At 31.3% G+C, this 6,914-nt stretch overlaps 1 long non-coding RNA gene across 1 annotated transcript in view; it reads left to right on the top strand.

The window, feature by feature from the left end:
- The first annotated feature begins 4,037 nt into the window (after positions 1-4,037).
- Positions 4,038-6,914, top strand: part of LOC110274016 (uncharacterized) — a 9,703-nt gene continuing 6,826 nt past the window's right edge. The window contains exons 1-3 of the long non-coding RNA XR_008001305.1: positions 4,038-4,209; positions 6,584-6,660; positions 6,756-6,829. This is a non-coding gene — a long non-coding RNA (uncharacterized LOC110274016). The remainder of the gene's footprint in view (positions 4,210-6,583; positions 6,661-6,755; positions 6,830-6,914) is intronic.

Raw genomic sequence — 6,914 nt, 5'->3', positions numbered from 1 at the left:
ATATTTTTTATAAATTCATAATAATTGTTCATTTTTGTAAATAAAAAATATTCGTTAATATTAATATTTAAATTATTTATTAAATCTATACAAAAATAATCACATTATAATCAAGAATTCCCAAAATTAATGAAATCTACATTTATATTATTTCTCTGTTTACTAATTAACAAACAAATATAAAATAAAATAAAATAAAATAAAGTACCTTAACTTTTTTTATAACCATTACATTTTATATTTTTACATTTTCGGTTATTATCATCATATTTTTTCTCTACATATTCGCCAATATTTTTTGCATCTTTCGTCCATTGCTTCAACACCAACCACTTCAGGACTTCCATCACATGTTTGTGTTTCATGACGAAGAACATATGCTTACATGAGTACCCGTACATGTCCCAAAAATAATAGTCACACTACAACCTTTTCATATTCTTGTCACATAAGACCACAATATGCCAGCTTGGGTGTCCGTATTTTTTCACTGTGTACACTTTGGTGGTAAGCGACCGCCGAATCCCTACAAAGTTAACAGAGACAACGGCTTCGATTTCCTTCTTCACATCGTTGAAAATAGTTCGGGTATACACTCTAGCAGCAAACCCTTCTAGGGAGTCCAACGATGTCGTCAAGACCCGGTCACCATAGATTGACCTGAATTGAGATAGTAACTTGTTATTTCTAAACCCTCGAAGAAGAAGCTCAAGGTTTTGGACAAATTCGAGCATTGTGTGTTTAGATTGAAGAAACTTCTTCACAACGCTATTAATGCCCTTACACCGCGATGTTGTCCTGAACCCGGCACAAAACTTATCACGCAAGAATGCGTTGGGCCACATATCCCTCTTTCCATACACCTAGTTTCCCCACAAGGTACCATTCAATCCATACTCAACCGCTGCTTCGGCCCACTCGGTCTCAAAGTCATCGACCTCCATGTCTGCATACAACCACCTATTGAATTAGCTGGCTAAAGCCACATCCTTGACGTTAGATGTAATATTCTTCTTAATGTGCCATGCATAAAGTCGATGGATTGCCTTTGAAAAATTTTTTCGAACAGCCTCCCGGATGGAATCATCTCCATCAGTAACAACAACTGATGACACCTTGTTGCACATAACCTCCAAAAAATTCTCTAGCAGCCATGTATATGATACGATGCTCTGATCTAATACCAACCCAAAGCCAAATATACAAGTTTGCTTGTGATTGTTGCAACCAGAGAAAATCACCAACGACCTGTTGTATTTATTCTTCTTATATGTTAGTCGAATGCAAGGACAACGCCAAATACTGATAGTCAAGCCGACTTCCACCGTCTGCCAGAATAAATTAGCAAGCATGTCATCCACAGTAACATTATAGCTTTCCACAGACATCGGGTTGGCACAACTTTTCCCTCCAAGTACACTATAGCCAAGTTCGCATCCCCGTCAGCTATTCTAGCACGCCTCCTGCTGTCAACGTAGTTATAAACATCCTTCTTCAGAAAACCAACTAGTGAATACCCTCTGACCTTGCCAGCTAGGAATTGCATCGTCTTCGACGTTGAAATTTCACACTCTTGCATCCCATTTATTTGAGCTTTTGCCGATTCTGTCATGGACCAAAAATTTGGATTTAGGTGGACTATGCCATGATGTGTCAGCGCATGGTTGTGCTTCATGATAACCTTTTTCACCCTCCAGATGTTATTGCTTCTGTCAAGATATATACACATCCTTACCTCACAATTTGTCCTTGTTTCCGGTTTGTAGGGTCTATCCACCCGATTGTAATGTTTCTTATGTCTGAACCCTTCTCTATTGCAAAAATATCTTTGCTTAATTAGGTTCCCTCCTCCGTCCTTTAACATTTCCCCTTCCGAATTCCAAAACCATGAAACTTACCCAACTTCTAGTAGAAATCATATGCATCTTCTTCCATTGGAAATACCTTTCTTAATATGTCGTCATCGGTCAGAGAATCAACATCTCCATAATCAACACCGTCGTCACTCCGTGTGTACAACACATCTTTCAAATTAACTGTTTCCATCTACAAATTCACCTGTATAACTCGTGACACAACCAATCATAACACACTAAAAGCAATCGTATAGATATTCTCTTATGTACATTCATATGTATCGTTAAACTCGTACATAGCTGAATATGCCAACACACTTTAGTTTTCATCAACTCGGCGTAGCACTACATTTAATGAAACTACATTTCCTAAATAAAAAACCACACAATTTTAACATTGGCCTAATCTATATCCGCACAAGCACATACTAACATACCCACTGCCGACAAGAACAGGACTAACATTGCTAAATATTTAATATTCATCAAAATCCATAACTCGAAACATACAGGCTACAATTCAACACCCACTTTAAATCGAATAAGGGATTTATAAACATCAGCGAGAAACCACTAGGAATTGAATAATAATCACTAGCCGCTAAATTTCACCCTACAACTTCCTACAGATAAAGGTACCAGAACATACCAATCGCGCTAGACTCCAATCGTGTATGAGAGCCCCTTCGATACTGGCTAGCTGATGAAAACCCCATTATCCTATATCTTTCAGGGACAATGACATCTACACTCCAACTATTGCACCATCCGAGTATCACGGCTAGGGTTCCCACGTTTTCTTCCCTTCAAATGTTCTTGATGAATATGTTCTCCTTTACTCTTTTTCTTAATTTACAACGATATTTTCTTAATCTAAATTAAAGATCCTATTGTCTCCAACCCAATTTGTTATTTTCACTCATGTTTATTTTTTCTTCATTACTGGGTCGGCGTGAATAAAGCTCACTTTGACTACTGTTTCATTTAAAAAAATGTCAACAAAAACAATTCTTCAGTAAAAAATAATGCTCAACATGCACAGCCCAACACTGTTGAAAAATTCAATTGGCCCACCAAATGTGTTCTCCAAAAATTATTTAACTACATCCTTCTATTAACAATCACACATTAACAATTAATCCTCTCCAACATTAATGACCCATATCTGAAAAGCACTTTTCTTTCCTTCTTGTGTCAGAAAAATTCTGTGCATGTTGACTTCCCATGTCCATGTGACACCGCACGTGTCGTGCAATGAAGATATACACATGGCATCCATACGTCCGAATATTTTCTGGTGTCCATACCATAGCCTTTGTCTTGTTATTATTCTCTTCGTTCCTCTCTCATAATCCAAACTAGTGTGTTTTCCGCGCGCATAATATTGTTTTTTTTTAGTTTGTTATTCAATGTAATATACATATAAAAGTTTATATATAAATAATAAATTTTATTTGTTTTTTTAGGAGTTATTTTAAATAACGTATATTAAATATATTATATTTCTAAAAATTTTATCTAATATCATAAATTACAATTATGATAAATTTTCAAGATTTTAATTATAATCAATAAATTTAACCTAAGAATCCATATATTAAATATTTTACGGTGTTAGGTTGAACATAAATAATTATTAGTGTTGGTTGTTTATCTATTTAATATTATAAGATTTAGTTTATTTTATTTAGTTATTCTTTTGGTACTTAGAACACACATATTTTCATAATAGAGATTTGTAGAGATGTTATTAGTGTAAAACTTAAAGGTTTTATATTAGTATCAGTATTAATAAGTAGTTAATAGAGCATGTGCAAGACTGTAACAAAAGTCATCAATACACATCAATGACTAAGGAAAATTGTAATATAAAAACTATAATTACGAATTTGGTAGATTTAATAATATTAGTTAAGTAAAAGTTTCTGGTATTTGAATGTATAAGGATATGATTAATCGAATTTTGATTAATCACCTTTTTATTAGGAATAAAAAAATTTATAATCAAAATCCAAAAAAGGGGTGAAGTTAGAATTAAATAATTTTGTATTTATTTGAAGCAAACACTTGTTTTTATGATGTGTCTTAAATGTTTACAGGTGTTAGTTAAAGAAGGTTCACCCACCTTTTTATTGAAATCCACTAACTCTTTATAAGAAGCATTCCTTCATAATTAATTATCCTACCTACTACATCCATCAAGAGAAACAAAAAGGCATAGAAAGATGCTGGCTAAAATATTCCTTCAAATTAAGCCTCCGCCTGTTTGGTCTTTTCAGCTACTGACTATTTCCTTCGAGTAGAAGTTTTGTTGGCTCAGAAGATGTTTAAAGAGTTCGAATTTGGGCAAAAGGTAAACTAATAAAGTTGTGTAAATGAAGTTTTGCGTAAAGATGATATTATTATTCTCTATGCATTTGTATAGTTTATTTAAAGCATTAATCCCCTTTCTTTTAATTTCCTGAAGAAGTAGATGCATCGGAGCTTCTATTTTAAAATGGGTTGAAAAAGTAGATGCATCGGAGCTTCTATTTTAATATGGGTTAGCTTTTCAGAAGTAGCTCAAGCTTGGATTAATTAGTTTTTTTTAATGTATAAATTGTACTTTTCTAAAAAAATTGTACTTCCTAAACCTATGATGCAGGTCGACTATTTTTTAACATAAGTCAATAATAAAAATAATCCATAAAGCATTTTAGACATAACTCTAAGTACTAAGACTTAAACCCTAAACACTTTTCTTAATACATAAAATTTATTACTTATGGATTATTTTTTATCCAATATTATAAGATTTATTTTTTTTATAAAATGTCAATAATAAAATCAATTCCTAGGTAAACGGTAATATATAAACTGCCATTACATACTTGATGGATTTAGTAACTTTCTTTAAGTGGGTTTTTACGAATTTCAATCTAAAAAAATAATTAATTTAATTTGGAATAATCACAACCTTATATATAAAAAAAACTATTATATATTAATAGATATATAATTGTAAACTGATAACTACTTTATTTTTAATTATTACTATATTTATACGTAATTTAATTTGGAATAATCACAACTTTATTTATAATTCAATCCTAATTGTGTTGTACATTGGGTTTCACTGCCTTCTTCATTCAGATTAGCAAAGTTTCGATTTTTGCATTGAAATGTGCAATTTTATTTGAATCTTCAAATGTCAGAGGACTAACATGGAGCTATGAACCTGGTGCAGTACAAAGTTAGCTTCATAGATTTGGAGAAAACTTTTAGCTTCATAAATTTGAGGAAAATTTCTAATTCCTCATAACGTACACAGTTGATCTCCCTATCCAACGGTATATAGATTCAGATCATTCACTATTTAGGAAAAGGTCTGTGTGCAGCGGGATCTTTGATATGTTTAGGCATTCGTTACTATTGGACTTAGTCAAATTTTAACAAATTTGTTCCCTAGCTTTCGAAATTTGGTGATTATCAATCCTATCGATGGCTTGTCATATGTATTGAGAACACGCTAACTAAAGTCAATAATAAAATCAGTTTCAGCCAAAAAATGGTAATACTTAAACTGCCATTATATACATGATGTATTTAGTAAGTTTCTTTAAAGTGGGTTCTACGAATTTTAATCTTCACATGTATAACTAATTTAATATGGCTAATCAATCCTTTAAATAAAAAACTATTATTTTTATTAAAAATTGATGGTATGTCGAACTATTTTTTCCATGGAAAAGATATTTTGTTGTACATGGGGTGTCGCTATATTCTTCATTGTCATTAGCCATGTTTTGATTTCGGAATTGAAAAAGAAAATATAATTGGCATGACACATGTAGCAGGACTAACATCGAGATATAAACCTGATGAAGTTCAAAGTTAGCTTCATAGATTTAGGAAAAATTTCTAATATCTCATAACGAATTAAATTGATCTCCCTATCCAAAGTTCTATGCATGCATCCCATTCACTATTTAGGAAACGTTCTGTGTGCAGCTATACTTTCATATGTTTAGGAATTCCTGACTATTGGACTTAGTCAATGTTGAACAAATCTCTTCCCCAGAGTTTAAAGATTGATGATTATCAATCTTATCGATGCCTTGTCATATGTGGATTCCTAGAATACTTGATTGCTTTCTATAAATTATTACTTGACTAAAACAAAAGTTAATTGTATGGATATGCAAATTTGAAGTTAAATAGTTATGATTATTTTATTAGTATACAAAAAAAGCTAAGTGGCTAGTGTATATGCTAACAAATATATCATAAAGTAATAAAGTTAGATGAATAGCTATCATTATTGTAATGGAACATTCAGTGGCGGATCCACGGGGGACCTAAGGTGGCCATGGTCCCCCCCAAATTTTTTTTAAAAAAATAGTAAATAGTAATAATTAATAATATTAAATTTTTTTATATATAATATTAAAAAAAATATAACTTACAAAATTTTATAAATTAAAAAAACTAAAAACTGCATTATGTATTAGATATTTGAATTATTGTTGCTCTTGTTAACAAATAGCCCATTCTAATAATTAATAAAAATGGTTCTATTATACTAGCCCAAGCCCATACTATTAATTAAAGTAACACTAGTACATTTTTCAAATATTTGTTTCAAGCCATTAGAGGCATCAGCGCCACTTTTCTCTCTCTTTTAGTGGTTTCCAAACTTTTGGTCTTCTACTCTTCTCATTTTAATTTTCTTTTCATACCAAAACAAGACATATGAAGAAAAACCATTGAAGAGAAGTGAACAACAAAATATTAACCATTGAATGCACAACAAAGATTCAAAGAGGTATATTTCAATTTTTTTTAAGTTAATGACAATGTCAAGTATTATTTACATTATTTATTTAAAATAATTAATTTATTTATTTTTATAATGGACAGTGTTCAAAGATTGAAGTGAGGACAAAACTCAATAGAATTATTTTTTTGTGAGACTTGGAACAAAAAATAATCAGGTAAATCAATAACTTTATTTTTGGTTATTATATATTTGTGTTTCTAAAATTATTTGTTATTGCTCAATAGGTTTAATATTTTTTT

Source organism: Arachis duranensis, chromosome 7 (assembly GCF_000817695.3).
Source record: "Arachis duranensis cultivar V14167 chromosome 7, aradu.V14167.gnm2.J7QH, whole genome shotgun sequence".
Classification (NCBI taxonomy): domain Eukaryota; kingdom Viridiplantae; phylum Streptophyta; class Magnoliopsida; order Fabales; family Fabaceae; genus Arachis; species Arachis duranensis.
This window is presented reverse-complemented; position numbering and strand designations above follow the sequence as displayed.